The sequence below is a fragment of the Ranitomeya imitator genome, chromosome 4, assembly GCF_032444005.1.
Source record: "Ranitomeya imitator isolate aRanImi1 chromosome 4, aRanImi1.pri, whole genome shotgun sequence".
In the NCBI taxonomy this organism is placed as follows: domain Eukaryota; kingdom Metazoa; phylum Chordata; class Amphibia; order Anura; family Dendrobatidae; genus Ranitomeya; species Ranitomeya imitator.
Window position 1 is genome coordinate 90,795,201 of NC_091285.1, and position 19,495 is coordinate 90,814,695.

Below are 19,495 nucleotides of genomic sequence, written 5' to 3' on the forward strand. Positions count from 1 at the left end.
GTATAATTTTGCGGTTTTCAGTTAAGATAAGGAATCGTAAAAATCATGCTGTTAAAGGTAGCATGGCCGAGTGGTCTAAGGTGCTGGATTTAGGCTCCAGTCTCTTTGGAGGCGTGGGTTCAAATCCCACTGCTGCCAGTGTATTTTTACTTTGAAACTTTTTAGCTTATATTTATGATTTTGCTAATAGAACAATTAGCATGTGTTTTATTATTTTGTATTTGTATGAGTGCATGCAAAAGACAGTAGATAGAATCATTGCTTTTTCCTTTTTGCTTAGAGACCTATCCATTTTCCACCTTGAAGAAGTTAAAATGTAGGAAAATTCACTAAACTTACTCTAAGGAAGCTTTTTTCATGTAGTATATTAAGGTAGCATGGCCGAGCGGTCTAAGGCGCTGGATTAAGGCTCCAGTCTCTTCAGAGGCGTGGGTTCAAATCCCACTGCTGCCAGTAGGTCTTCAGAACATTTTGATCTAATTCAAATGATTTTGTATTTGCATGAGTGTTTCTGTTTAGGAAAAGACAGTTGATAGAATCATTGTTTTTTCCTATTGTTTAGAGACTTAACCATTTTACAACAGACCTGTAGGTTTAAATCCCACTGCTGCCAGTAGCAAGAGTTCCTTAAAACCTTTTTATCTTATTCTTATACATAAGCTAACATACAAAATTAGCATATGCTTTAATCCCACTGCTGCCAGTATTATGCGGTCTTGAAATGTTTTTGTACTTATTCTTATGATTTTGCTAACATGCAAATTAACATGTGATTTAATCTTTTGTATTTGTATAATTTTGCGGTTTTCAGTTAAGATAAGGAATCGTAAAAATCATTCTGTTAAAGGTAGCATGGCCGAGTGGTCTAAGGCGCTGGACTTAGGGTGGTTTCACACTTGCCTTTTTGTCTGCAGCGTTTTTTTAAAAAAAAACGCATGCGTTTTTTTTCCTATCTTTAACATTGAAAACGCATGCGTTTTTTTGTGTACGCGTTTGGTCGCGTTTTTTGACGCATGCGTTTTTTTACTGCATGCGTTCATTTTCTGAAATGCTACTTGTAGTATTTTTAGAAGCGTTTTTTGGACCAAAAAAAACCGCATGCGTTTTCATGCGTTTTTTGGGGTCAAAAAATACATTGGAGTCAATGGGGACGCATGCGTTTTTTGGTGCATGCGTTTTTTGCGGTAAAAAACGCATGCGTTTTTTTATTAAAAAACAGAAAACACACTGATATGCCACCCCCCAACATAAAGGTGATAAAGGGAACCTAACCCTACCCCTAACCCTACCCCTAACCCTACCCCTAACCCTAACCCTAACCCTAACCCTAACCCTAACCCTAAGGGATCCTAACCCTAACCCTACCCCTAATCCCTTTATGGTTAGGGTTAGGGTTAGGGTTAGGGGTAGGGTTAGGATCTCTTAGGGTTAGGGGTAGGGTTAGGGGTAGGGTTAGGGTTAGGATCCCTTAGGGTTAGGGTTAGGGGTAGGGTTAGGGGTAGGGTTAGGGTTAGGATCCCTTAGGGTTAGGGTTAGGGGTAGGGTTAGGGTTAGGATCCCTTAGGGTTAGGGGTAGGGTTAGGGTTAGGATCCCTTAGGGTTAGGGGTAGGGTTAGGGGTAGGATCCCTTTAGGGTTAGGGTTAGGATTATGATCCCTACCCCTACCCCTAACCCTAACTGTTTCTGTTTATAGTGGGTTTTTTACTTTTTTTTGATGATTGGCAGCTGTCACACATTTCTCAGCATGCATTTAAAAAACGCAAACGCATGTAAAAACGCATGTAAACGCGTCAAAACGCCGCGTTTTTTTCACCACATGCAAAAACGCATGCGTAAAAAAAACGCAGCGTTTACACGCGTTTACATGCGTTTTTTCACCATGCGTTTTTTTGCGTTTTTTACCGCAAAAACGCACCCCAAAAAACGCCAATGTGAAACCAGCCTTAGGCTCCAGTCTCTTTGGAGACGTGGGTTCAAATCCCACTGCTGCCAGTGTATTTCTACTTTGAAACTTTTTAGCTTATATTTATGATTTTGCTAATAGAAAAATTAGCATGTGTTTTATTATTTTGTATTTGTATGAGTCCATGCTTTGCTGTTTTGCAAAAGACAGTAGATAGAATCATTGCTTTTTGCTTAGAGACCTATCCATTTTCTACCTTGAAGAAGTTAAAATGTAGGAAAATTCACTAAACTTACTCTAAGGAAGCTTTTTTTATGTAGTATATTAGGGTAGCATGGCCGAGCGGTCTAAGGCGCTGGATTAAGGCTCCAGTCTCTTCAGAGGCGTGGGTTCAAATCCCACTGCTGCCAGTAGGTCTTCAGAACATTTTGATCTAATTCAAATGATTTTGTATTTGCATGAGTGTGTGGGTTTCTGTTTAGGAAAAGACAGTTGATAGAATCATTGTTTTTTCGTATTGTTTAGAGACTTAACCATTTTACAACAGACCTGTAGGTTTAAATCCCACTGCTGCCAGTAGTAAGAGTTCCTTAATACCTTTTTATCTTATTCTTATACATAAGCTAACATACAAAATTAGCATATGCTTTAATCCCACTGCTGCCAGTATTATGCGGTCTTGAAATGTTTTTGTACTTATTCTTATGATTTTGCTAACATGCAAATTAACATGTGATTTAATCTTTTGTATTTGTATAATTTTGCGGTTTTCAGTTAAGATAAGGAATCGTAAAAATCATGCTGAAAAAGGTAGCATGGCCGAGTGGTCTAAGGCGCTGGATTTAAGCTCCAGTCTCTTTGGAGGCGTGGGTTCAAATCTCACTGCTGCCAGTGTACTTTTAGCTTATATTTATGATTTTGCTAATAGAAAAATTAGCATGTGCTTTATTATTTTGTATTTGTATGAGTGCATGCTTTGCTGTTTTGCAAAAGACAGTAGATAGAATAATTCCTTTTTCCTTTTTGCTTAGAGACCTATCCATTTTCCACCTTGAAGAAGTTAAAATGTAGGAAAATTCACTAAACTTACTCTAAGGAAGCTTTTTTCATATAGTATATTAAGGTAGCGTGGCCGAGCGACCTAAGGCGCTGGATTAAGGCTCCAGTCTCTTCAGAGGCGTGTGTTCAAATCCCACTGCTGCCAGTAGGTCTTCAGAACCTTTTGATCTAATTCAAATGATTTTGTATTTGCATCAGTGTGTGGATTTCTGTTTAGGAAAAGACAGTTGATAGAATCATTGTTTTTTCCTATTGTTTAGAGACTTAACCATTTTAAAACAGACCTGTAGGTTTAAATCCCACTGCTGCCAGTAGTAAGAGTTCCTTAAAACCTTTTTATCTTATTCTTATGACTATGCTAACATACAAAATTAGCATATGCTTTAATCCCACTGCTGCCAGTATTATGAGGTCTTGAAATGTTTTTGTACTTATTCTTATGATTTTGCTAACATGCAAATTAGCATGTGATCTAATCTTCTTTTGTATTTGTATGATTTTTCGGTTTTCATTTAAGATAAAGACCGTTGATAGAATCATTGGTTTTTCCTAATGTTTAGAGACATGCCCTTTTTCCAACATGCACTAATTTTAAATGTTGTCAAATGTACTTCACTTACTCTAAGGAAGCCTACTTAATCATGCTGAGTATGACTCAGGAGTATGAGTTCTTGAAAATCTTTTGTTCTTATTCTTATAATTATGATAACAGACAAAATTTGCATGTGCATTCATCCCACTGCTGCCAGTATGATATGTGCTTGAAAATTGTTTTGAACTTACTCTTATGATTTTACTAACATACAAACTTACATGTGTTTTAATCTTCTTTTGTATTTGCTTAAGTGTTTTCTTTCTGGTTAAGATAAAAACAGTTGATAGAATTATTGTTTTTTATCTAATATTTAGAGACATGTCTGTCATGATATGTACTTTTGCCCTGTCCTGTATTTGAATAATATGCCATTTGATGTATGTAACTGTTCTCTGGTTTCTATTAGCTGTAATTTATGTATTTTCTTGTGCTGGGAGTTCACCTGTAACAATATGTCTCCTTCCCCCAATACTTGCAGCCCTAAGCTATAATGTAATTAAGGTTTGTCAACACCACTAGTGAAGAATAGCCATTCTTTCTCACAGCAGGTGGCTAGTCATATGTACATATTAGATAGACGAAGAGGAGCCGACCAGTCTAGAATCTTCAGGTGGACCCAACCATTGAATAGAAGGTGTGACCCCTACCTCCCTTCTTGGGCAGATCCCAGGAGCTCAGACAATCCATTCTTATTTTTGAGATCAGATGTGAGTTGATCCTTAAAGGGGAAGGAGTGGGGATTCTTAGCTGAGGCAAGACCCCACGTCTATCTGTGACTGCGGAAGCGAACGGGATGAGACTTGAGCTGAGGACATATCTCGTCATTCGTGAGATTGTTTTGGGATCCCTTGGACTCATGTGGACTATTGCTTTGTTAGCTGGCACAAGGATTATCGGGAGGTGCCCCCAAATCTGTTCTGTTGGACTCGTGGAAGGACTATTGTTTCGTTTATCGGGTGCGGGATTACTGGAAAGCACCTCCAGATCTGTTTATTTACTTGGGCTTATTGTGGACTTCTGGTGGACTTGAAGGACATTATGGATATTTGATGTTGTATGCTCCCTGCTTTAATAAATCTCATTGGATCATCCCTTGGCCTGTTGTCCCTTCCTGCTCTGCTGTACACCCCATCACAAACTGGTTGGCAGCAGTGGGATCAGAGCAGAAGGAATGTAAAGGAACTGGATGCACAGGTAGTTTTTTCTTCTATCCTTCCAGTAGACGGGCATGGCACCAGGAGATGGAGCAGGATCCTTGATGCAAACAACTGGCTAAGACGATGGTGCAGACAACAAGGATTTGGATTCCTGGACCACGGTGTGAATTACTGGTATGATGGACTCCTCGCCAGAGACGGACTACACCTCAACAAACCTGGGAAACACACATTCGCCAGAAGACTCGCTACACTCATCAGGAGGGCGTTAAACTAGAAGAAGAGGGGACGGGAAGAAAAACATTAGACTCGAACAAAGACGACCCAGGAAAACATACTCAGAAGGGAGGTAAGAACATTTCTAAAACAATCCACAGTGAGGAGATTGGAACAAAACAAAATCCTCTAAACTGCATGCTCGCAAACGCCAGAAGCCTGACAAACAAGATGGAAGAACTAGAAGCAGAAATATCTACAGGTAACTTTGACATAGTGGGAATAACCGAGACATGGTTAGATGAAAGCTATGACTGGGCAGTTAACTTACAGGGTTACAGTCTGTTTAGAAAGGATCGTAAAAATCGGAGAGGAGGAGGGGTTTGTCTCTATGTAAAGTCTTGTCTAAAGTCCACTTTAAGGGAGGATATTAGCGAAGGGAATGAGGATGTCGAGTCCATATGGGTTGAAATTCATGGAGGGAAAAATGGTAACAAAATTCTCATTGGGGTCTGTTACAAACCCCCAAATATAACAGAAAGCATGGAAAGTCTACTTCTAAAGCAGATAGATGAAGCTGCAACCCATAATGAGGTCCTGGTTATGGGGGACTTTAACTACCCGGATATTAACTGGGAAACAGAAACCTGTGAAACCCATAAAGGCAACAGGTTTCTGCTAATAACCAAGAAAAATTATCTTTCACAATTGGTGCAGAATCCAACCAGAGGAGCAGCACTTTTAGACCTAATACTATCTAATAGACCTGACAGAATAACAAATCTGCAGGTGGTTGGGCATTTAGGAAATAGCGACCACAATATTGTGCAGTTTCACCTGTCTTTCACTAGGGGGACTTGTCAGGGAGTCACAAAAACATTGAACTTTAGGAAGGCAAAGTTTGAACAGCTTAGAGATGCCCTTAATCTGGTAGACTGGGACAATATCCTCAGAAATGAGAATACAGATAATAAATGGGAAATGTTTAAGAACATCCTAAATAGGCAGTGTAAGCGGTTTATACCTTGTGGGAATAAAAGGACTAGAAATAGGAAAAACCCAATGTGGCTAAACAAAGAAGTAAGACAGGCAATTAACAGTAAAAAGAAAGCATTTGCACTACTAAAGCAGGATTGCACCATTGAAGCTCTAAAAAACTATAAGGAGAAAAATACTTTATCTAAAAAACTAATTAAAGCTGCCAAAAAGGAAACAGAGAAGCACATTGCTAAGGAGAGTAAAACTAATCCCAAACTGTTCTTCAACTATATCAATAGTAAAAGAATAAAAACTGAAAATGTAGGCCCCTTAAAAAATAGTGAGGAAAGAATGGTTGTAGATGACGAGGAAAAAGCTAACATATTAAACACCTTCTTCTCCACGGTATTCACGGTGGAAAATGAAATGCTAGGTGAAATCCCAAGAAACAATGAAAACCCTATATTAAGGGTCACCAATCTAACCCAAGAAGAGGTGCGAAACCGGCTAAATAAGATTAAAATAGATAAATCTCCGGGTCCGGATGGCATACACCCACGAGTACTAAGAGAACTAAGTAATGTAATAGATAAACCATTATTTCTTATTTTTAGTGACTCTATAGCGACAGGGTCTGTTCCGCAGGACTGGCGCATAGCAAATGTGGTGCCAATATTCAAAAAGGGCTCTAAAAGTGAACCTGGAAATTATAGGCCAGTAAGTCTAACCTCTATTGTTGGTAAAATATTTGAAGGGTTTCTGAGGGATGTTATTCTGGATTATCTCAATGAGAATAACTGTTTAACTCCATATCAGCATGGGTTTATGAGAAATCGCTCCTGTCAAACCAATCTAATCAGTTTTTATGAAGAGGTAAGCTATAGACTGGACCACGGTGAGTCATTGGACGTGGTATATCTCGATTTTTCCAAAGCGTTTGATACCGTGCCGCACAAGAGGTTGGTACACAAAATGAGAATGCTTGGTCTGGGGGAAAATGTGTGTAAATGGGTTAGTAACTGGCTTAATGATAGAAAGCAGAGGGTGGTTATAAATGGTATAGTCTCTAACTGGGTCGCTGTGACCAGTGGGGTACCGCAGGGGTCAGTATTGGGACCTGTTCTCTTCAACATATTCATTAATGATCTGGTAGAAGGTTTACACAGTAAAATATCGATATTTGCAGATGATACAAAACTATGTAAAGCAGTTAATACAAGAGAAGATAGTATTCTGCTACAGATGGATCTGGATAAGTTGGAAACTTGGGCTGAAAGGTGGCAGATGAGGTTTAACAATGATAAATGTAAGGTTATACACATGGGAAGAGGGAATCAATATCACCATTACACACTGAACGGGAAACCACTGGGTAAATCTGACAGGGAGAAGGACTTGGGGATCCTAGTTAATGATAAACTTACCTGGAGCAGCCAGTGCCAGGCAGCAGCTGCCAAGGCAAACAGGATCATGGGGTGCATTAAAAGAGGTCTGGATACACATGATGAGAGCATTATACTGCCTCTGTACAAATCCCTAGTTAGACCGCACATGGAGTACTGTGTCCAGTTTTGGGCACCGGTGCTCAAGAAGGATATAATGGAACTAGAGAGAGTACAAAGGAGGGCAACAAAATTAATAAAGGGGATGGGAGAACTACAATACCCAGATAGATTAGCGAAATTAGGATTATTTAGTCTAGAAAAAAGACGACTCAGGGGCGATCTAATAACCATGTATAAGTATATAAGGGGACAATACAAATATCTCACTGAGGATCTGTTTATACCAAGGAATGTGACGGGCACAAGGGGGCATTCTTTGCGTCTGGAGGAGAGAAGGTTTTTCCACCAACATAGAAGAGGATTCTTTACTGTTAGGGCAGTGAGAATCTGGAATTGCTTGCCTGAGGAGGTGGTGATGGCGAACTCAGTCGAGGGGTTCAAGAGAGGCCTGGATGTCTTCCTGGAGCAGAACAATATTGTATCATACAATTATTAGGTTCTGTAGAAGGACGTAGATCTGGGTATTTATTATGATGGAATATAGGCTGAACTGGATGGACAAATGTCTTTTTTCGGCCTTACTAACTATGTTACTATGTTACTATGAATGGAGGACAAAGGCCCATCAACATTGGGAACCAGCACCGCAGAGTACAAGAACTGGACTGCGATGAACCTACAAACAAAGGCCCATGAAGTAGGAGTCCGTTTTAACCCTCCGTCACATACAACTGATCTGACAGGCGCTTCTCTTTTACTTTCATTTCTCCTTCCTCACCAGATTGTGAGGAAACCCCCTCCCTCCAGGTAGTCTCCTGTCTCTTGAAGGTCTGTGAAACCTGATATCACAGTTGGATTTCAGAGCTTCAGGGGAGAGGATATAGCTGCACAGATCTCTCAGGCTCATTGTATGTGAATACGTCACATTCAGTAAGGTTGGTATTTTATGTTTTTATTTATCACAATAGTTTATTTAGCTTGTTTTATGAATGTATAGCACAAAATGTGAGGATATTTCATAGAAATAAGGGAGATTTTATAAAAGAAAGTGTGCTGCTCAGGCATATACAGTAGTTCCCTAACATATTCCTTCTCTTGCTTCAGATTATCTGCTGAAATGGAGAGGAAAATGTACAATTTATCCAAACAACTTGATGTTGAGGAAGTAACAAACATGCTGTTAGATGATAGAGACCTCACACTGAATGAGGATTTAGGAGAGGAAAGTGAGATTGATTCTCATGATGAGGTGGAAGAATGTGTCCTGGATTCTGAAACAGAGCAAGATGGTGACAGTGGTGAGGATGAAGAAGTTGGATCATATTATATTGGAAAAGATAAAAATACTAAATGGAACAAGAAGCCATTCCAGAAAAAACGTAGGGAACCTTTAAACATTATTACTCACCTTCCTGCAGTAATAGGAACTGCACGTAATGCAAAAACTGCAGTTGAATGCTGGAACAGTATATTTACAGATGACATTCTGGACTCTATTGTCACATATACCAACCAATATATAGACATTATAAAGGACAAGTACATCTGCAACAGAACCATCAAGCCCACAGATGAAATAGAACTGCGTGCTTTTTTTGGATTACTGTACCTTGCAGGAGCTTATAGGGCAAATAGACAAAGTTTGGAGGAACTTTGGGGTAAAGATGGGGATGGAGTTGAAAAATGTAGCCTTGTTATGTCCATAAACAGATTCAAGATTCTAATTCGTTGCCTTCGGTTTGACGACAGAACTACCCGAACCGAACGCAAAACACATGACCGACTTGCTCCAATTCGTGATATATTTCAAAGATTTGTTGTAAACTGTAAACAAAGTTATTACTAGTGTTGAGCGATACCGTCCGATACTTGAAAGTATCGGTATCGGATAGTATCGGCCGATACCCGAAAAATATCGGATATCGCCGATACCGATATCCGATACCAATACAAGTCAATGGGACATCAAGTATCTGAAGGTATTCTCATGGTTCCCAGGGTCTGAAGGAGAGGAAACTCTCCTTCAGGCCCTGGGATCCATAGGGATGTGTAAAATAAAGAATTAAAATAAAAAATATTGATATGCTCACCTCTCCGGTGGCCCCTGGACATCACGCTGCTAACCGGGAGGCTTCTTTGTTTAAAATGCGCGCCTTTAGGACCTGCGAATGACGTCCCGGCTTCTGATTGGTCGCGTGCCGCCCATGTGACCGGCACGCGACCAATCAGAAGCCACGACGTCATTCGCAGGTCCTTAATTCCTAGAATTAGGAGTTTTTGTGAATGAGAATGACGTCGCGGCTTCTGATTGGTCGCGTGCCGGTCACATGGGCGGCACGCGACCAATCAGAAGCCGCGACGTCATTCTCATTCACTAAACTCCTAATTCTAGGAATTCAGGACCTGCGAATGACGTCACGGCTTCTGATTGGTCGCGTGCCAGTCACATGGGCGGCACACGACCAATCAGAAGCCGGGACATCATTCGCAGGTCCTAAAGGCGCGCATTTTAAACAAAGAAGCCTCCCGGTTAGCAGCGTGATGTCCAGGGGCCGCCGGAGAGGTGAGCATATCAATATTTTTTATTTTAATTCTTTATTTTACACATCCCTATTGATCCGATACCGATACCCGATATCACAAAAGTATCGGATCTCGGTATCGGAATTCCGATACCGCAAGTATCGGCCGATACCCGATACATGCGGTATCGGAATGCTCAACACTAGTTATTACCCTGGAGAGAATCTCACTATTGACGAAATGCTCCCTGGTTTTCGTGGTAGATGTGCCTTTCGTCAATATATTCCATCAAAGCCAAACAAATATGGAATAAAAATTTATGCCCTTGTTGATGCCAGTAAGACCTACACTTACAACCTGGAAGTTTATGCAGGAAAACAACCAGAAGGTCCTTACTGTGTGAGCAACAAACCCATTGATGTTGTAAAAAGACTGGCTGAACCCTTATTTGGATCGGGTCGCAATATTACAGCTGACAATTGGTTTACAAGTTGTGATCTGAAAATTCAGAAGCTGTCATATGTGGGAACTGTAAGAAAAAACAAAAGGGAATTGCCGCCACAGTTTGTAAGTGTGAAAGAGAGACAACAGTACAGCAGTATGTTTGCATTCCATAATGGAAAGGCTTTAGTTTCCTATGTACCACATGCCAAAAAAATCGTACTTCTTCTATCAACACTTCATGATAATGCTGCCATCGATCCTGGGACTGGGGCAGAAAAAAAACCGGAGATAATTACATTTTACAATGCCACCAAAGGGGGTGTGGATACAGCAGATCAGATGTGCTCCACTTTCAACGTCAGCAGAAACATCAAACGCTGGCCAATGGTCATATTTTTTGCTATGTTGAATTTGGGTGGTATAAATTCACAAGTAATTTATCTTGAAAACAAGCTTGAACCACTCCGTAGACGATTGTATCTGAAAAAATTGGCCCATGAACTAGTACTTGGAGAGCTACGCAGGAGAAGCGTGAAAACAATCGGTATCCCCTCTCGCCTTCAAGTTCAGCTCAAAAGGTTCCGCCCAGAAGATGATGGTGAAAAGTCACCATCTGCACCACCTCACAAAAGAAGGAGATGCACCACCTGCCAAACGGAAAGCGGAACCAGAAGGCTTTCAAATTATGAATGTCTCAAATGTCATAAAGCAATTTGCCTGACACATGCAAAAATGGTGTGTAATTCTTGCTATTTGCTCTGCAAGTGTGACTTTTCTGGGGAAACCTCAGCATCTACTTCTGATTGAATATGTTTTTAATAGTACTTAAGGTACCTTAAAATTAAGTTTGTGTTCAAAAATTTTCTTTGTACATTTTTGTGAGAGAGTCGAACTGGGGACTATTTGGCGGGAGTTTTGAAAAGTTTGTATTTCATAGTTATTAGTTTTATGTTAAGTAAATGTTTTTTTTGCAACTGATTATGTGTAGTCTCTTTTATTACATCCCTATGAAGGTCACTGATCACTTTTAGAGCACTAAAATTGCAAACATTAGATATTATAGGCATTTTTCCAGCAGGTGCCTGACAGGCACATTGTATGTAAACTCGTTAGTCCGAATATTGTATGTGACGGAGGGTTAAAGGACTCTCCAAGGAGCAGCTAATTGAGGCTTTGGAAGGAGTTCGCCTGCAAGATGACACTGAGGAAGGATCCTCACAGCAAATGGAGGAAAGACTGCAGCCGGAGGTAAATACCCAAAAAAGTCAGTGGGTTGTGTGGTACGAGGAGGAGTTGGCATTTCTGGGAGAAGAGGCCACCATAGACGATAAGAGGAAGGCCATTCACAGAGCTCAGGAGATGGCATTGCTGGAGCAGATCGCTTTGGAAGCAGCTAGAAGCTCCAGACAGACTGTAACCTCAGCACCCACCATGAGGGAACTCCCCAGAGTGTCCCACAAAGACTTTAAGCCCTTTAATGAGGCTGCAGGCGACATTGAGGGCTTCTTCCAGGACTTTGAGCATCAGTGTTGATTAATGGAAGTACCGGAAAGGGAGCGAGTTCGACATCTTGTGGGGTTCTTAGAGGGTGGAGCTGCTGAAGCCTATAGAGCTATGGACCCTCGGGGGAACTGTGAGTATGCGGCGATTAAACAGACTATTCTAGAACATTATGCTATGTTAAACCTTGTTATCTTATTCTTATAATTATGCTAACATACAAAATTAGCATATGCTTTAATCCCACTGCTGCCAGTATTATGCGGTCTTGAAATGTTTTTGTACTTATTCTTATGATTTTGCTAACATGCAAATTAACATGTGATTTAATCTTTTGTATTTGTATAATTTTGCGGTTTTCAGTTAAGATAAGGAATCTTAAAAATCAAGCTGTTAAAGGTAGCATGGCCGAGTGGTCTAAGGCGCTGGATTTAGGCTCCAGTCTCTTTGGAGGCGTGGGTTCAAATCCCACTGCTGCCAGTGTATTTTGACTTTGAAACTTTTTAGCTTATATTTATGATTTTGCTAATAGAAAAATTAGCATGTGTTTTATTATTTTGTATTTGTATGAGTCCATGCTTTGCTGTTTTGCAAAAGACAGTAGATAGAATCATTGCTTTTTCCTTTTTGCTTAGAGACCTTTCCATTTTCCACCTTGAAGAAGTTAAACTGTAGGAAAATTCACTAAACTTACTCTAAGGAAGCTTTTTTCATGTAGTATATTAAGGTAGCATGGCCGAGCGGTCTAAGGCGCTGGATTAAGGCTCCAGTCTCTTCAGAGGCGTGGGTTCAAATCCCTCTGCTGCACTTCAGAACATTTTGATCTAATTCAAATGATTTTGTATTTGCATGAGTGTGTGGGTTTCTGTTTAGGAAAAGACAGTTGATAGAATCATTGTTTTTTCCTATTGTTTAGAGACTTAACCATTTTACAACAGACCTGTAGGTTTAAATCCCACTGCTGCCAGTAGTAAGAGTTCCTTAAAACCTTTTTATCTTATTCTTATACATACGCTAATATACAAAATTAGCATATGCTTTAATCCCACTGCTGCCAGTATTATGCGGTCTTGAAATGTTTTTGTACTTATTCTTATGATTTTGCTAACATGCAAATTAGCATGTAACATAGTAACATAGTAACATAGTTAGTAAGGCCGAAAAAAGACATTTGTCCATCCAGTTCAGCCTATATTCCATCATAATAAATACCCAGATCTACGTCCTTCTACAGAACCTAATAATTGTATGATACAATATTGTTCTGCTCCAGGAAGACATCCAGGCCTCTCTTGAACCCCTCGACTGAGTTCGCCATCACCACCTCCTCAGGCAAGCAATTCCAGATTCTCACTGCCCTAACAGTAAAGAATCCTCTTCTATGTTGGTGGAAAAACCTTCTCTCCTCCAGACGCAAAGAATGCCCCCTTGTGCCTGTCACCTTCCTTGGTATAAACAGATCCTCAGCGAGATATTTGTATTGTCCCCTTATATACTTATACATGGTTATTAGATCGCCCCTCAGTCGTCTTTTTTCTAGACTAAATAATCCTAATTTCGCTAATCTATCTGGGTATTGTAGTTCTCCTATCCCCTTTATTAATTTTGTTGCCCTCCTTTGTACTCTCTCTAGTTCCATTATATCCTTCCTGAGCACCGGTGCCCAAAACTGGACACAGTACTCCATGTGCGGTCTAACTAGGGATTTGTACAGAGGCAGTATAATGCTCTCATCATGTGTATCCAGACCTCTTTTAATGCACCCCATGATCCTGTTTGCCTTGGCAGCTGCTGCCTGGCACTGGCTGCTCCAGGTAAGTTTATTATTAACTAGGATCCCCAAGTCCTTCTCCCTGTCAGATTTACCCAGTGGTTTCCCGTTCAGTGTGTAATGGTGATATTGATTACCTCTTCCCATGTGTATAACCTTACATTTATCATTGTTAAACCTCATCTGCCACCTTTCAGCCCAAGTTTCCAACTTATCCAGATCCATCTGTAGCAGAATACTATCTTCTCTTGTATTAACTGCTTTACATAGTTTTGTATCATCTGCAAATATCGATATTTTACTGTGTAAACCTTCTACCAGATCATTAATGAATATGTTGAAGAGAACATATCATATCTATGATATCTAATATTCTATTAGATATTAGAAGATATCTAATCTTCTTTTGTATTTGTATGATTTTTCGGTTTTCGGTTAAGATAAAGACCGTTGATAGAATCATTGGTTTTTCCTAATGTTTAGAGACATGCCCTTTTTCCAACATGCACTAATTTTAAATGTTGTCAAATGTACTTCACTTACTCTAAGGAAGCCTACTTAATCATGCTGAGTATGACTCAGCAGTATGAGTTCTTGAAAATCTTTTGATCTTATTCTTATAATTATGAAAACAGACAAAATTTGCATGTGCTTTCATCCCACTGCTGCCAGTATGATATGTGCTTGAAAATTGTTTTGAACTTACTCTTATGATTTTACTAACATACAAACTTACATGTGTTTTAATCTTCTTTTGTATTTGCTTAAGTGTTTTCTTTCTGGTTAAGATAAAAACAGTTGATAGAATTATTGTTTTTTTCCTAATATTTAGAGACATGTCTGTCATGATATGTACTTTTGCCCTGTCCTGTATTTGAATAATATGCCATTTGATGTATGTAACTGTTCTCTGGTTTCTATTAGCTGTAATTTATGTATTTTCTTGTGCTGGGAGTTCACCTGTAACAATATGTCTCCTTCCCCCAATACTTGCAGCCCTAAGCTATAATGTAATTAAGATTTGTCAACACCACTAGTGAAGAATAGCCATTCTTTCTCACAGCAGGTGGCTAGTCATATGTACATACTAGATAGACTAAGAGGAGCCGACCAGTCTAGAATCTTCAGGTGGACCCAACCATTGAATAGAAGGTGTGACTCCTACCCCCCTTCATGGGCGGATCCCAGGAGCTCAGATAATCCATTCTTATTTTTGAGATCAGATGTGAGTTGATCCTTAAAGGGGAAGGAGTGGGGATTCTTAGCTGAGGCAAGACCCCACGTCCATCTGTGACTGCGGAAGCGTACGGGATGAGACTTGAGCTGAGGACATATCTCGTCGTTTGTGAGATTGTTTTGGGATCCCTTGGAGTCATGTGGACTATTGCTTTGTTAGCTGGCACAAGGATTATCTGGAGGTGCCCCCGAATCTGTTCTGTTGGACTCGTGGAAGGACTATTGTTTCGTTTATCGGGTGCGGGATTACTGGAAAGCACCTCCATATCTGTTTATTTCCTTCGGCTTATTGTGGACTTCTGGTGGACTTGAAGGACATTATGGATATTTGATGTTGTATGCTCCCTGCTTTAATAAATCTCATTGGATCATCCCTCAGCCTGTTGTCCCTTCCTGCTCTGCTGTACACCCCGTCACAAACTGGTTGGCAGCAGTGGGATCAGAGCAGAAGGAATGGAGGACAAAGGCCCATCAACATTGGGAACCAGCACCGCAGAGTACAAGAGCTGGACTGCGATGAACCTACAAACAAAGGCCCATGAAGTAGGAGTCCGTTTTAAAGGACTCTCCAAGGAGCAGCTAATTGAGGCTTTGGAAGGAGTTCGCCTGCAAGATGACACTGAGGAAGGATCCTCACAGCAAATGGAGGAAAGACTGCAGCCGGAGGTAAATACCCAAAAAAGTCAGTGGGTTGTGTGGTACGAGGAGGAGTTGGCATTTCTGGGAGAAGAGGCCACCATAGACTATAAGAGGAAGGCCATTCACAGAGCTCAGGAGATGGCATTGCTGGAGCAGATCGCTTTGGAAGCAGCTAGAAGCTCCAGACAGACTGTAACCTCAGCACCCACCATGAGGGAACTCCCCAGAGTGTCCCACAAAGACTTTAAGCCCTTTAATGAGGCTGCAGGCGACATTGAGGGCTTCTTCCAGGACTTTGAGCATCAGTGTTGATTAATGGAAGTCCCGGAAAGGGAGCGAGTTCTACATCTTGTGGGGTTCTTAGAGGGTGGAGCTGCTGAAGCCTATAGAGCTATGGACCCTCGGGGGAACTGTGAGTATGCGGCGATTAAACAGACTATTCTAGAACATTATGCTATGTTAAACCTTGTTATCTTATTCTTATAATTATGCTAACATACAAAATTAGCATATGCTTTAATCCCACTGCTGCCAGTATTATGCGGTCTTGAAATGTTTTTGTACTTATTCTTATGATTTTGCTAACATGCAAATTAACATGTGATTTAATCTTTTGTATTTGTATAATTTTGCGGTTTTCAGTTAAGATAAGGAATCGTAAAAATCATGCTGTTAAAGGTAGCATGGCCGAGTGGTCTAAGGTGCTGGATTTAGGCTCCAGTCTCTTTGGAGGCGTGGGTTCAAATCCCACTGCTGCCAGTGTATTTTTACTTTGAAACTTTTTAGCTTATATTTATGATTTTGCTAATAGAACAAATAGCATGTGTTTTATTATTTTGTATTTGTATGAGTGCATGCAAAAGACAGTAGATAGAATCATTGCTTTTTCCTTTTTGCTTAGAGACCTATCCATTTTCCACCTTGAAGAAGTTAAAATGTAGGAAAATTCACTAAACTTACTCTAAGGAAGCTTTTTTCATGTAGTATATTAAGGTAGCATGGCCGAGCGGTCTAAGGCGCTGGATTAAGGCTCCAGTCTCTTCAGAGGCGTGGGTTCAAATCCCACTGCTGCCAGTAGGTCTTTAGAACATTTTGATCTAATTCAAATGATTTTGTATTTGCATGAGTGTTTCTGTTTAGGAAAAGACAGTTGATAGAATCATTGTTTTTTCCTATTGTTTAGAGACTTAACCATTTTACAACAGACCTGTAGGTTTAAATCCCACTGCTGCCAGTAGCAAGAGTTCCTTAAAACCTTTTTATCTTATTCTTATACATAAGCTAACATACAAAATTAGCATATGCTTTAATCCCACTGCTGCCAGTATTATGCGGTCTTGAAATGTTTTTGTACTTATTCTTATGATTTTGCTAACATGCAAATTAACATGTGATTTAATCTTTTGTATTTGTATAATTTTGCGGTTTTCAGTTAAGATAAGGAATCGTAAAAATCATTCTGTTAAAGGTAGCATGGCCGAGTGGTCTAAGGCGCTGGACTTAGGGTGGTTTCACACTTGCGTTTTTGTCTGCAGCGTTTTTTTTAAAAAAAAGCATGCGTTTTTTTTCCTATCTTTAACATTGAAAACGCATGCGTTTTTTTGTGTACGCGTTTGGTCGCGTTTTTTGACGCATGCGTTTTTTTACTGCATGCGTTCATTTTCTGAAATGCTACTTGTAGTATTTTTAGAAGCGTTTTTTGGACCAAAAAAAACCGCATGCGTTTTCATGCGTTTTTTTGGGGTCAAAAAATACATTGGAGTCAATGGGGACGCATGCGTTTTTTGGTGCATGCGTTTTTTGCGGTAAAAAACGCATGCGTTTTTTTATTAAAAAACAGAAAACACACTGATATGCCACCCCCCAACATAAAGGTGATAAAGGGAACCTAACCCTACCCCTAACCCTACCCCTAACCCTACCCCTAACCCTAACCCTAAGGGATCCTAACCCTAACCCTACCCCTAATCCCTATATGGTTAGGGTTAGGGGTAGGGTTAGGGTTAGGGGTAGAGTTAGGATCTCTTAGGGTTAGGGGTAGGGTTAGGGGTAGGGTTAGGGTTAGGATCCCTTAGGGTTAGGGGTAGGGTTAGGGTTAGGGGTAGGGTTAGGGTTAGGATCCCTTAGGGTTAGGGTTAGGGGTAGGGTTAGGGTTAGGATCCCTTAGGGTTAGGGGTAGGGTTAGGATCCCTTAGGGTTAGGGGTAGGGTTAGGGGTAGGATCCCTTTAGGGTTAGGGTTAGGATTATGATCCCTACCCCTAACCCTAACTGTTTCTGTTTATAGTGGGTTTTTTACTTTTTTTTGATGATTGGCAGCTGTCACACATTTCTCAGCATGCATTTAAAAAACGCAAACGCATGTAAAAACGCATGTAAACGCGTCAAAACGCCGCGTTTTTTTCACCACATGCAAAAACGCATGCGTCAAAAAAACACAGCGTTTACACGCGTTTACATGCGTTTTTTCACCATGCGTTTTTTTGCGTTTTTTACCGCAAAAACGCACCCCAAAAAACGCCAATGTGAAACCAGCCTTAGGCTCCAGTCTCTTTGGAGACGTGGGTTCAAATCCCACTGCTGCCAGTGTATTTCTACTTTGAAACTTTTTAGCTTATATTTATGATTTTGCTAATAGAAAAATTAGCATGTGTTTTATTATTTTGTATTTGTATGAGTCCATGCTTTGCTGTTTTGCAAAAGACAGTAGATAGAATCATTGCTTTTTGCTTAGAGACCTATCCATTTTCCACCTTGAAGAAGTTAAAATGTAGGAAAATTCACTAAACTTACTCTAAGGAAGCTTTTTTTATGTAGTATATTAGGGTAGCATGGCCGAGCGGTCTAAGGCGCTGGATTAAGGCTCCAGTCTCTTCAGAGGCGTGGGTTCAAATCCCACTGCTGCCAGTAGGTCTTCAGAACATTTTGATCTAATTCAAATGATTTTGTATTTGCATGAGTGTGTGGGTTTCTGTTTAGGAAAAGACAGTTGATAGAATCATTGTTTTTTCGTATTGTTTAGAGACTTAACCATTTTACAACAGACCTGTAGGTTTAAATCCCACTGCTGCCAGTAGTAAGAGTTCCTTAATAACTTTTTATCTTATTCTTATACATAAGCTAACATACAAAATTAGCATATGCTTTAATCCCACTGCTGCCAGTATTATGCGGTCTTGAAATGTTTTTGTACTTATTCTTATGATTTTGCTAACATGCAAATTAACATGTGATTTAATCTTTTGTATTTGTATAATTTTGCGGTTTTCAGTTAAGATAAGGAATCGTAAAAATCATGCTGAAAAAGGTAGCATGGCCGAGTGGTCTAAGGCGCTGGATTTAAGCTCCAGTCTCTTTGGAGGCGTGGGTTCAAATCCCACTGCTGCCAGTGTATTTTGACTTTGAAACTTTTTAGCTTATATTTATGATTTTGCTAATAGAAAAATTAGCATGTGCTTTATTATTTTGTATTTGTATGAGTGCATGCTTTGCTGTTTTGCAAAAGACAGTGGATAGAATAATTCCTTTTTCCTTTTTGCTTAGAGACCTATCCATTTTCCACCTTGAAGAAGTTAAAATGTAGGAAAATTCACTAAACTTACTCTAAGGAAGCTTTTTTCATATAGTATATTAAGGTAGCATGGCCGAGCGATCTAAGGCGCTGGATTAAGGCTCCAGTCTCTTCAGAGGCGTGTGTTCAAATCCCACTGCTGCCAGTACGTCTTCAGAACCTTTTGATCTAATTCAAATGATTTTGTATTTGCATCAGTGTGTGGATTTCTGTTTAGGAAAAGACAGTTGATAGAATCATTGTTTTTTCCTATTGTTTAGAGACTTAACCATTTTAAAACAGACCTGTAGGTTTAAATCCCACTGCTGCCAGTAGTAAGAGTTCCTTAAAACCTTTTTATCTTATTCTTATGACTATGCTAACATACAAAATTAGCATATGCTTTAATCCCACTGCTGC

General features: G+C 40.0%; 9 non-coding genes across 9 annotated transcripts; all 9 read left to right on the forward strand.

Moving 5' to 3' along the window:
- Window positions 1-56: 56 nt before the first annotated feature.
- On the forward strand, window positions 57-138 carry TRNAL-UAG (transfer RNA leucine (anticodon UAG)). The gene has a single exon. It is a non-coding gene; the product is annotated as a tRNA-Leu (tRNA).
- A 233-nt stretch (window positions 139-371) lies between these two features.
- Window positions 372-453, forward strand: TRNAL-AAG (transfer RNA leucine (anticodon AAG)). The gene has a single exon. It is a non-coding gene; the product is annotated as a tRNA-Leu (tRNA).
- A 1,779-nt stretch (window positions 454-2,232) lies between these two features.
- Window positions 2,233-2,314, forward strand: TRNAL-AAG (transfer RNA leucine (anticodon AAG)). Its single transcript has one exon. It is a non-coding gene; the product is annotated as a tRNA-Leu (tRNA).
- A 399-nt stretch (window positions 2,315-2,713) lies between these two features.
- Window positions 2,714-2,795, forward strand: TRNAL-UAA (transfer RNA leucine (anticodon UAA)). Its single transcript has one exon. It is a non-coding gene; the product is annotated as a tRNA-Leu (tRNA).
- A 9,484-nt stretch (window positions 2,796-12,279) lies between these two features.
- TRNAL-UAG (transfer RNA leucine (anticodon UAG)) lies at window positions 12,280-12,361 on the forward strand. Its single transcript has one exon. It is a non-coding gene; the product is annotated as a tRNA-Leu (tRNA).
- A 3,843-nt stretch (window positions 12,362-16,204) lies between these two features.
- On the forward strand, window positions 16,205-16,286 carry TRNAL-UAG (transfer RNA leucine (anticodon UAG)). Its single transcript has one exon. It is a non-coding gene; the product is annotated as a tRNA-Leu (tRNA).
- A 233-nt stretch (window positions 16,287-16,519) lies between these two features.
- On the forward strand, window positions 16,520-16,601 carry TRNAL-AAG (transfer RNA leucine (anticodon AAG)). Its single transcript has one exon. It is a non-coding gene; the product is annotated as a tRNA-Leu (tRNA).
- Window positions 16,602-18,350: 1,749 nt separating this feature from the next.
- Window positions 18,351-18,432, forward strand: TRNAL-AAG (transfer RNA leucine (anticodon AAG)). Its single transcript has one exon. It is a non-coding gene; the product is annotated as a tRNA-Leu (tRNA).
- Window positions 18,433-18,831: 399 nt separating this feature from the next.
- TRNAL-UAA (transfer RNA leucine (anticodon UAA)) lies at window positions 18,832-18,913 on the forward strand. Its single transcript has one exon. It is a non-coding gene; the product is annotated as a tRNA-Leu (tRNA).
- Window positions 18,914-19,495: the final 582 nt, after the last annotated feature.